The following is a 12,668-nucleotide window of genomic DNA, read 5'->3' as shown; positions in this document are numbered from 1 at the left end:
TGTTAATTAATGAAGTTCAAAGTAATAATATTACTTTCTTGTTACCAAAATTGATCAGTTATTGTTATGGTTTAATAATTACTTTTTTGTAGCTTAGCATATTTTTGATCATTTATAAATGTTTAGCCTAGCAATAGTATTTTTATGAGAATTTTCAGTGTGTATTTAGTTGTCAACATGAAGACTGTCACTTCTAATTCTGTTTTGGCCTGTTAAGATATGCTTTAGAATTTTGTTTTCATGACTGTTTTGAATTTGTATTTTGATACTTTAAAGTATGGTTCAATACATATTTTATTTACAGGTTGTTCTAAACTATCCACAGTACATGAATTATGAAGGCAATGGAAGCATCCCTCAGACAGCTTCAATTACTTTCTTTGTAAGTTTGGTAACTCATCTATCACCATCTTGTGTGGGTGAAAACATACTATTGTTGCATTTTCTGACTAGTGCCTCAGTTTTGGGCTATAAAAGAGGTGAACTTCCTCCTTACTGTACAGAATGCAGAGTGAGGAGCAAGACCAAAGAAAAAAGCACATTGTAAAAAATCTTCAAGTACTAAAAAACAATCTGGTGAGAAGCAGAAGAAGGAAGATGGTAGTATTCTAAATACTTTATCAGACAGAAAATTGTCATAAGGTATAAATAAATTTTGTGTTATCTCTTGTAGCAGAAGTTTTTTTCTGCTTACAATTTGAAGAGACATTGTAAAAGACCAAAGTTCCATAAACTGGATCTTTATTCTAATGGATCAGGTTTGGAAACATCGTTGTCTACATTGGAATCAGTTGCTTTGAATATGCCATTTGTTTCACGTTCACAAAGTGGCACTGAAGGTGAAATTTTGTCTACTCATCGAGGAATATCAATTCCTGCCACTGATCAAGGAAGTCAAAGTACTCCTTGTATAACTTTTTCAGAGAATGTAAATTCTCACTCTTCTGCTCTTGCTGACCTACAGCCTGTTGTTACTTAAGTACCAGGACCTTTCTAATATGCTAGAAATGAAACCTTACTGTCTAGCACATCCTTGACTGGTGAGCCTGGTGTCTATCCTGTTTCAGTAGTTGCTTTTAACAGAAGTATGAACTCCCAGTTTGGGTCTGTTATAAAACATTCTCAGACGTGTAAATACAAACAAGTCATGTAGGAACAATTCTATATTTCCTCCTGTGGTTACCATAACCTGATCAAGATTATTTTCTGTTGATTTTGATCCTTTAGTTACAAAATACTCTTCCCTTCAGCCTTTTCCACCAGGAGATGCAGACTTCAGTGATATTAAAGAACTACTTCATAATACTGAAAAATAGGAACATCTTCAACCTGTATCTGTGAGTCTCCCTTCAGAGGTGGGAGTGATGTTAACTCCTCCAGAATATCTGTTTTTTATGGTACACCTCAAGTGCTTATGTTCTGTGATCCTTCTGTTTATTTTATAATGCTCCAGAAACAGTTAGTTCCTAATACATTGGTAGAGAATGTATACAACAGTTCCAATTGCTGCATGAAAAGTGGAACATCTTCATCTAGTTCATCAGACCCCAGTCAGGGAGGAACTTCCAAGAGCTCAAATTCATCCAGAAATAACATCTGTCAGCAATAAGTTATTGGAGGACATCTATGGTACATCAAATAAGGGCAAAGACATTTGTTTAGGTAGTCAAAAGATTTTCAAAAATTGTCAGAAAAATAATTTAAATAGTGAGAAGCTAAACAAAAATAAAATTGTCACTTCTAACAGCTTTGAAAACATGGACTGTAGTAAAAATGATTCTTTCAATAGGTATGAAAGCTTAGATTCAGGACCTTGTTATATTTGATAGAAATCAAAATGTAGATAATTGTAATGCTATCATTTCAAGCAATATAAAAAGTCTTGAATAATGATACTTACATTAGTTTGAGTGATCAAAAAAGTATAGATATTAGTGAAGATGCTGTTTGTAAAGGTTTAGAAGTATTGAACAATGCCCAGAAAAACGTTGACAATAGCAGTCAAAGGTTGGTGTATGAAGGTATAATTAGCATATCATCAGAAAATTCAATGAGGAAGAAAAAAGCAAATGAAATCAAAGAAACCTACAGCTTTCTCTTCAGCCTTTACCACCAGGAGATGCATGGTAGGTGGGGTCAGTGAGCACTGAAATTTTCTTTTTTTCCTATGGATCATCCTAATAAAAATTTAAATAAAATAGTGAAAAAACACCAAACCTACATGGCTAGATGTACACAAACTAGAACTTAAGGGCAGGGATACAAAAATGAAGATTTTTTTTCAAAATGTGGATGTGCCTTTAGCCCAGTCTCAAGCATAACTAAAGCTCTACAACATAATATAAGATTATCAACTTGTATTAGTGATGAGACTCTTGTAGATGCTTGATACACTTCTACAGCTGATGGTATGACAGAAAAGTCAGTCCACAACAAGTGTTACACTGAAGCATGAAAGATCAGAAACTGTTGCAGATATGAGTTTGTCTTATTCAAATAAAAAACTGGCTGAAGTATTACTATCTGAAAATATTATCTTTAAAAGCAGAAATTTAGAAATTGCAAAATATTCAAGTTCTGATGTGACTAGAAAAATATTAATGAAGAATTACAAATTGGAAAAAGCATTATAAAATCCAAAAGACAAAAAATTATCTCAAAGGATTTTTCCCATGATTCTGAAAGAAGAGCAACTTGTCAAAGAAAAAGTATTTCAACATATGAAAATCAAGAAACTGGTCTACATGATGGAAACTCTTCCACTGGTACTGAAGATTTTCAAATGGAAAAAAGCATTTTGGAAATCAAAGCTCAAGAAACTATTTTAAATGACAGTTTCTAATTCTGTACAAATTACAGATAAAGAAATCAAGAGTGATAAATTTCTCTTGAGCCCCTCGGTGTGGATTCCTGTAAGTGGTGAGGGGACCTCTCAGGGAAGGTTCTGCTCTTTCAGGTTACCTTCTCTGGGTTCTAAACATCCACCCACGTGTTTGCCATGCGTGGCGACCCGTGAAGGGGAGGAGAGGAATCTGGGGGTTGAGGGGTTTAACCCTAACACACCACTTTGGCCTTGAATTCCTGTAGATGGGTGGCCTTTGAGTGTTCCCATTTGGGTTAAATGGCTGGTCCACTTGGGCTAGAGTCAACCAAGTACCAGTTTTGGAAGTTCTCAATGGGTGTTGTGGACATTGTGTCTGATGTTGGTGTTTGGGTATAGTGCTCACGAAACCCTGGCGTTGTTGCACTGTCCTTGCTTGACATTGTAGTGCTTCCCCTCATAGGGCTCCATGGTGAGTGGGGTCAGTGGGACTTGAAATTTTCTTTTTTTTCTATGGATCTTCCTAATAAAAATTTAAATAAAATAGTGAAAAACAGTCAACAGGTAAATGACCACGTCTTGAAGACTCTAATCAGCAATCTTCAACGTCTGTACCACCAGTTGTACCTCATTTTCTCATCCTACATTCTCTTTCAGAAAAACCTTTAGGGCAAATGCCCCCCTTTTTTATTCAGAAGGGACTGGAGGGACTTTCTGGCTCTCCAAAGTCAGTAAAGAAGCTTCGATCTGGAGACATATTGGTTAAAACATCCACATTGAACTCCTCTTGAATTCAATGTATGTTGGGGATGTACCTATTGAGGTTACCCCTCATGCTACCTTGAATTCATCGCGAGGAGTTATTTTTGAGAGGGATTTGAAGAATGTCCCCGAGTCAGAGATTCTTGCTGGTTTCTTCACTCAAGGAGTTTCTGCAGTGAGGCGCATTTCCACTCGCGAAGATGGAGATACACTGTCGACAGATATCCTCATTTTGATATTTACATCACCACGTTCACCTGCCATCATCAAGGCAGGTTATCTGAAATGCAGGATATGGCCGTACCTTCCAAAACCCTCTCTGATGTTTCCAATGTCAGAGGTTTGGACACTCAAAGACGTCATGTTGTGGTTCCATTACATGTGCTCGTTGTGGTGGCAAGGACCATGATGCCTATGAGTGTGAAACAGACCCACATTGTGTCAACTACAATGGTTCTCACCCTTCCTACTTTCGTTCTTGCCCTAAATGGTTGGAGGAAAAAGAGGTGCAGCATTTGAAAACGACTCTTAACATTAGTTATCCTGAGGCTTGGAAATTGCTGTCCACCACTTCATCTCGGACATATGCTGCTGCACTTTGTTCCACAACTACAGTGGGAGTGCAAACAGATTTCTCTGTGCCTCCAAGAGAATCATTCTCGAAACAAATGAAAAGTCTATTGACCTTCATGGTTAAAAAAGTTGATGAATCAACTTCTACACCCATCTCTCTTCCTCCCATACATTCCAACAAACCCCAAGACCCACATCCTTTGGTTTCAGGTACAGGCATTTCTTTAGATACATCTTTTTCTCACACCCCAAGATTCAAAACAATCATTCGTTCATGTCCTCAGTCACTGGAATCCCCTTCCAACAACAAAAACCTGCCCAATTGATCCAGGGCAGGATCCATGGAGGTTGATAGACCTCCCTCAAATAAGGACTGTAAGGAAAATGACGTGGTCTTAAACAGAATGGTTCTCCAGCCACTTTGCTTATGCATCATTGAAAATGGCCACCTTGATACAATGGAACTGTCGAGGTCTCTGTTCTAATCTGGATGACATCAAAACACTGATTGCTTCCTACCATCCTGTATGTCTTTCCTTACAAGAAACATTTCTGAAACCTACTGATACAGTCACCTTTCGGCAGTTTTCTCTGTACAGAAATGACAGGCTGTGTGATGGACGAGTACATGGAGGGGTGGCACTGTTGATTGATCAGCATGTGTCCATTCTGTTCATGCCACTCGAAACATCCTTGGAGGCCATAGCCATCTGTGTTTCCTTGGGTCATACCATCACTGTTTGTTCTCTCTACCTGTTGCCTGGAAAGACATATGATCAATCATATCTTAATGCTCTCATTGAACAGTTGTCGTCTCACTTTTTAATCCTGGGGGACTAATAGACATCATTTCCTCTGGGGAAGTGCTGATATTGATAGGTGTCACTCTGTGAAGCATATGCTCTCTAATCACAACCTTTCTCTTTTCAATACTGGTTCTTCCACTTATTTTTACACACCTAGTCAGTCCTTTATCACTATTGATGCCTCGGTTTGCTCCCCTTCATTATTCTTCAATTTTTGCTGATGGGTTGAGAATAATCCACTAGGCAGTGATCATTTTCCTATACTTTTGAGAGAAACTGGTGGTGGTCAATGCCCCGGTGGAAGCTGGATCAGGCCAAATGGTCCACTGTCACTGCTCTCACGGAACTTCATCCTGCCATCGTCTGTCAGCCATCAATAGACAACTGTGTGGCAGCAGTAACTGACTGTATTATACAAGCAGCTGCTCAGTGTATTCTTAAAACATCAACACGTTTTCTACTATATCCTTGTCTGTGGTGGAATCCTGCCTGCCACATGGCACAGAAGGCTCAAAACGGCCTGGGATACTTTCTGTGGATATTCCACACTTTCAAACCACATCACTTTTCAGTGGGCCCATGCACATGTTAGGTGGGTAAGATTTCAAAGCCAGAAGGAATCTTGGATTAAGTTTACAACTAGCATATCTTCTACCACCAGTTCCAAGGTTATATGGGACAGGGTTCGAAAGGTCAGTGGGCACTACAATTCTGTCCCCCTCTCGATCTTACTCTCTGATGGCCAAGAGATAGCTGATGTCCAGAGCATCGCCAGTATTCTGAGTGAAAGCTTTTGCTGGATATATAGCACTTCTGCTTGTTCCTCCACCTTCTTAGCCATCAAGTCTCAGGTGGAGCATTCACCTCTTTCCTTTCGAACTGACTGTCTCTTTGACTATAATCATCCCTTTACACTGGTGGAACTGAAAATGGCCATTCATCGATCTGTACATCTGTTGGACCAGATGATGTACACTGTGACATGCTGTGCCATCTATCTCCTGCTTCTCTTGATATTCTTCTAATTGTTTTTAACCAGATCTGACAGAAGAATGTTTTTCCTAATGCCTGGCACCAAGCTATTATCTTACCTTTCTTTAAGCCTGGAAAATATTCCAAGATTCCTTCAAACTACCGTCCAATTACTTTGACGAGCTGTCTCTGTAAGACCTAAGGATGGTTAATGCTCGTTTTGTGTAGTTCCTCGAATCAAAAATATCCCACCATGGCTTATTACAGTCCCCAAATATGACCTTTCTTTATGTCATCTGAGAATAGCAGATACTCCAGATTGGAAATAGTCTTTTATTTACTGAACATCTTTCGAACAATCTTTCCATTCCAATTTATATTGATGGTTTCAAATCAGGTGACTCTGTGAGTTCTGCCAGGGTTTGATGTGGTTTGGTGGTTGCACACAGAATCCTCTCTACAGCTTCTGTGTACACTGCTGAACTGTATGCCATTTCTCTTGCCCTGGATTATATTGAAGCTAAGCAGTACTCCAACTGCACTATTTATACTGACTCGCTTAGTTCTCTACTGGCCCTGTAATCGCTTCACTTTGGTTGCCACCTGTTCTCGCTGATATTCAAAATGGGCTAGCCCATTTCTCATTAACATCTACTTCTATTCAGTTTTTCTGGATACCAGGCCACATTGGTATTCGCTGTAATGAGCTTGCAGACACGTCAGCTAAATCTATCTTCTCTGGCACTATCACTACTGTACCTATTCCATACTTGGACTATGGTCCTGTATTCAAGGCTCGGCTCCATGCCAGCTGGCATTCGACTTGGAGTGAGCAACGTGAAAACAAGATTTTCCAAATAAAACCATATATTGGACTTTGGCCATTTTGCTTCCGTAAGGATTGGAAGGAGGAAGTTGTTCTGACTTGACAACGCATTGGTCACAGTTTTTAACTCATTGTTTTCTTTTATCTGGAACTGATGCACCAATGTGTAGTTTGTGTAACACTCAGATCACTATAAGCTACATTTTACTTTCTTGCCATCGTTACCACTCTCAACGACGGCACTATTTTAAACATGTTCTGTCCCAAGGTTTGTCCATAACATTAGACATTGTTATTGGTGATGGTAACAATGTCCACCTTGATAAAGTTTTTAGTTTTTTAATGGCCATTAATCTTTTTAATGTCATATAAGTGTTTTATATTTCTTCATTAAACCTATTTTATTGTGGTTCCCTTTTAAGAGTCACAATCTCTCTAGTTCAATTTGAAATGAGAAAATGGCCGTAACATTAAATAACTCGACACCAGGACTGGAAAGGCCAACTTCAGGTGACTAACGCTGCTGTTTGAACTATCTGTTTGAATTACCCGTAAGTCGTCCTGGCGAGTTATTATTACAATTTCGCTGCATGTCTTTTAACACTTTTATTATTTTACCTTTTGATAATGGCTGTAATGACACATAACCTGGAACCAGGACTGGATAGGTCAACTTCAGGTGACTGACGGTGGTTTTTGTACTAACCTGTTAGTCTTCCTGGCAGGTTATGATAATTACCATTATGCTACGGAAAGTCTTTTACAACTTCTTTTACTCTGGTTTCTCTCTTAACATTGTAAACTAGATGTCAACATTGGTTTTATGCTATTTATATTTTTCAATTCTGTTTTGTTTTACCTTCATTCCCTTTTATGAATTTTACTACATTTACTTTTACCTTTTTACTGGACGTTTGACACAGATAGCCTAGTTGTTTTGTGCCATAAAACACTAAATCAACCAATTCTCTTGAGACAGAGAATAAGAAGCATTTTCTTGAGTGATGTCTGCTCATTTAGTTTGCCTGTGATTCTAGCAAATGATTTGCTTTTAGAAAGAAATATATCGGTGGTTAAATATCAGGAATTTAACAAAGTTACAAATAGTAATAACTCTACCAGTTGTTTGGCTAAAGATACGAAATTTGTAAGAATTGTATCAAGAAGAAAAAATCTAAAAAATGTGCATAATACTGGTTTAGAAAGTGTCAGTTACTGTAATCAAACACAAGAAATGTCTTTGGAAAATAAAAGTCAGGAAAATAGTAACAACAATTGCGAGAGAGAGATTGAAAAAGGCAAAAATATTTCCAGGTGAAATTATATTATCATTAAAAAGGAAATTGGTGTTTCAAATACTTCTGTTACGAATGAAACAGAATCTAGAAAACAGTCATCTTCTCTTGAAAGCTCTTCAATAATTAAAAGCCTAGAGAAGATTCCAGAATCTGAAGATATGTATAAACCGAACTGCCAAACATGCTGCTGGAGTATCAAATGCTTTCAGCTTTCTTGAAGGTCAGAGGGAAGTACCTCGTCATGTATATAGGAAGAAAATGAAAATGAAGATAAATACAATTTTCGGGAAGGTGGTATTAGAGGTCGGACATGATCTAGAGATATGTCACAACAATCACTGAAGAGCAACAGTTGTGAAAATTCTATATGAACTTCATCTTTCGCCAAAATATGTCGTATTATTACCAGTAAAAGAGGCTCCCGAACACGAAATCAAAAGCGGATGTTATAAAAAATAACTTAAGTGAACTCGAAGTTCATTTCTTAGTGGTTTTGTTAGAACGAGGTATTCTAAATCAAAATGTTACCCCATTTATTCATGAAACTTACTTTGGAGGCAAACAAGCATGGTAGAACTCCTTGTGTCACAAGTACAGATTCTTGTGAAGGTTTTAACATTATTTTATCCTCAAGAATTTGAAATTATAAAGTGGAATTTAAGAGAAATTTAAAATGAAGCTTTTAGATATAGATTTGTTCGTGTCACTTGTAAATAGAAAATGAATACACTGCTAAAGAATAAAGGAACTTCTGATAGTGAGATTAAACAATTTGTACAATTGTAGTCTAGTTATTATTTAAACATTTATTTTCAAAACCTAAATTATTTGATACAGGCATTATATAAATGCCCACTTTTTAGTTTTTCAATTTCATAATTATCTTCCAAAGCGTTTCTAATATTTCTGTGCTCAAAATTATAACTTTTAGATAAGTTGCAAGATATAATTATGGAAAAGTTTTATGAATATGCAAGTTATTTTTCTACTATATTACCATCAGTCACTTTCTGCACAAACAAAATTTATAGTTTGTTTTAACGCTGTAATAACATGTGGAAAGTATCCTATTGCACCATTGTGTCATGACATTAATGTTTGTTTTTAATAGTTGCTGGAGCAGGACTTCCTAAAATTAGTTATGAGAGGATTTTGCAATATCCTGTATTTTTATTTGACCAGAAAATGAGTGTGGAAATATATTACTTTGGCATACAACAACCACAGGTTTAAATCCCAAATATTTAGTTGATACCAGTTTTGCTACATGACCTCTGCAGTGTGATAAAGTATCTTAATTGTCAGAAAGACTACATAAGTTGAATACATTAAAATGATTTTCAACACTATGACATTGTTACACTTTGTCACCACATTCGATCTTGAGCTATCTGGCAATAGATCTGCAGTGTAGTTTCCATTATGTTATATATTACGATTTATCTCGGACGAGCCAACAGTTTATTGTGTTACAAATTAAAATTTCAAATTGCTAAAACCTGAAATGATAATTTAGATTAAGAAGTTAAATTGCGATATTTATCGAAATTATGATGCTTGCCAACATAAATTGATAAGTACATTTTTTATTTTAGATACAAATATAAATATACGAATAATAATAAAATTGACAACAGCAATTATTACAAATTATGATCTATCTATAAAAGTTTTGCGAACTTGCCAAAAATATCGAGTCTTCTTCCTGGCCTGGAACTTCCTTTATGTCTTGATGAGAATTCATGATGATGGAATTAATTTCGAGTTGATGTAGGTACAATTCACTTAACAGGGAGCTAATTATTTTTGTGTTCTTCTTCGCTTATCACACGTTGTGATTTTTACAATAACATCATTAGGTGAAAAATAATGGAATCATCAAACATTTTTGATTTGGCAACAATTTTTCTTAGAGCCAAATCGTTTCTCAATGATACACCCTTAATTGGCAGAGTAGGTCTTACTCCAACCATAACTGGTCCAGACATTTGGTCTGATGCCAAATAAATGTTATGAAGAGCCACATTAACAAAGCAACTCTCACTAATCTGAGCCTAATCAGTGGCAGAACTCGAATACAAAGGCAATACCTTCTAACGACAATGAGTGAGTCACCCTAGTATCACGTTGAATACAAATAAGTACGGTATTAGCTATTTCATTTGTCAAAAACAGAGAACCAACAAACACAAAAGGTCTAGATTCCTCCATGACTATATTGGCCTTTATATCTGTGTCCGAATCAACATCATCAGGTGATCTGACGAAACTATATTCATATGTGACACTGACATACTAAATTTCTAGAATCTGGTAAAGCACAAGAAACATATGCCAATCTCTCCTTCTCAAAATGTTAGACATATTTATCAATTTCATTTTCAGTGAACGGAAATACTTGAGCATATTAATTAAGTTCAAAGTTGTCATTTTGCGTTGGATTAATATAGTTTAGCCTAATTTCCTTTTCTTTTTACTTCAGTGCAAATTTTATCGGTCGCGCGACGTTTATATATTTTTCGGTTTTCAGACGAGCTCGTTCTTTCTCGGCTTCGTCACGAGATTTTTCAAACTAAATTTATTTGAGTTTCAGCTGGATTTCTAACTTTTATTTATCACTGAACCTCGATTGACCAGCGGGGACACTAAAATATTTCCTTAATACTTTCACAGACAAAGACTCTCATCGACTAGTATTTCAATAATATTGTTTTTATTTCATTTTTTTATTGATTTATATATATATATATACACACATGTAATAGTAAGTCCACCACAATTAAAAAAAAAAGCTGTCATGTGAAAAGCCATTCTTTGCAGCTTTCTATTTCGTAATATAAGTATTGTATGAGGATGACTATTTCCCAACAAATGTTTTAACACACTGATCACCCAGAAATTCATCAGCACTACATCTGGTGGCTTGACAAGTATTTCTTTACGTAAAAATGTGATTCGTTATCCAACTACTTGAGGTTTATGACAGCTGAATATATTTGTTGTGCAAACAACTTCTATAGACTGAACTTATGTAGGCTTTCTTTGTGGATTCTTCTTAATTAAGTTTCCCAATTGCCTAGTATACGTAAATGGCTTTTGCCACTGTCCTGTGGGTTTTGAATTCTCATGTGTTGCATGAAGTCATGCTTTGCTTGTAACATCTGGTTTACAAATTGTATGTTTGTTTCTAGATAGTTTGGTGTCCTAAGTTACTCCATATTTCTTTGTATAACGATGGAGTTCAGTATAAGGGATGTCTCTGTCTTAGAAATTCTTGATCTGAATAGCTCTTTACGATCTGAGTGTGTGAATATTTTGCTTTCCTGAGAGAACTTTCCAGAAATGATGATTTTTAGTGGTATATCACACCAACTTGAAATAGCCAAACAATGTCAAAATATACTCGTGATTCATATCACCCACCATAATTTTATATCTGTTGTAGTTTTCATGTGATTTTCTAATTTGCATGCTCAAAATAATTTTAATATTACGTACGCAACCGTGTTTATTTATTAGTGTTTGGTTCATTCGTTTGTATGTTTTCGAGTCTAAAATATTACTTTCAGTTACTTGCACATTTATTTTCATGGGACACTTTGTTGAAGCAGATTTATTTTTCTAGAAGAAAAATGTAATTCGTAAGATGTGATATAGAATAATTTTTTAATATTTTCATTAAATTGTCAAAAATGGAAAATAAAATTTGGAGAGTGATTTGTGTAAATTTATTTAAAGCATTATGTGAGAATGTAATGGGATGCACCATGCTTTATCATTTCTTTCATTTTGGGGGCTTTCAAGCCCTTTTAGATTTGAATGGCATTCCTAGAAACTTCTGTTTTGCTTTCTATATATAGAAAAATTTAGCTGTGACATGAGCATAAAAATAAAATTCATATTCAGATAACGAGCGCCTTGGTGGGACAGTAATAAATATATGGATTTGTAACGTTAAAGCCTGAGGTTCTGTGGATACAACAACTAGCCAAAACGATAAACACGTAATGGAGCATCAGGTCATAAATATTTAAATAATAAAACCTTCGTTTGTTTGGAATTAAGCACAAAGCTACACAATGGGTTGTCTATGCTCTGCTCACCAGGGGTATCGAAACCCTGTTCTAGCAGTGGGAGTCCGGAGACATGCCGCTGTACCACTGGAGGGACTAATAAAAATGGAACATTTAGTCGAGTAAGTATGAGCATCAATAAATTCAGCGACTGGACTTTACTAGAACTTAATAACTAAAAGAGTTAGCGAAGGTAGGTACCCACGTTGATTTAGAATACATTAAAAAACTAGAAAGGTGTATTTTTACGCAAATTAATTATAAAGCCCACAGAAGTGGTTAAAAAGTTTACTTTCTAATTCAGATAGTAAAATCTGTTTTTCATGTAATATTAATTTATTTTGAATTGTTGATTTGATATTTAATTTCCCACAAAAATATGATTTAATATATAGTCATGAAGCACATCCATTCAAGTGGAATGTTTGGTGCTGGAAACATATGAAGAGAGTTGGTTGAAAACTCTAGGTGCGAATAAATTTATCATTGTTTTGTTAGTACATTGTTTTTAGTAGTAGGTTTTGAATTATGCTACGC

The 12,668-nt window shown here is 35.9% G+C and overlaps 1 long non-coding RNA gene across 2 annotated transcripts in view; it reads left to right on the top strand.

Annotated features, from left to right (window-relative positions):
* The window catches only part of LOC143253281 (uncharacterized), a 50,243-nt gene extending 41,423 nt beyond the window's left edge, over positions 1-8,820 (top strand). For both annotated transcript variants that reach the window (XR_013029486.1, XR_013029485.1), the window contains one exon: positions 305-8,820. This is a non-coding gene — a long non-coding RNA (uncharacterized LOC143253281). The remainder of the gene's footprint in view (positions 1-304) is intronic.
* Positions 8,821-12,668: the final 3,848 nt, after the last annotated feature.

This window comes from Tachypleus tridentatus, chromosome 6 (genome assembly GCF_004210375.1).
Source record: "Tachypleus tridentatus isolate NWPU-2018 chromosome 6, ASM421037v1, whole genome shotgun sequence".
Taxonomy (NCBI): domain Eukaryota; kingdom Metazoa; phylum Arthropoda; class Merostomata; order Xiphosura; family Limulidae; genus Tachypleus; species Tachypleus tridentatus.
This window is presented reverse-complemented; position numbering and strand designations above follow the sequence as displayed.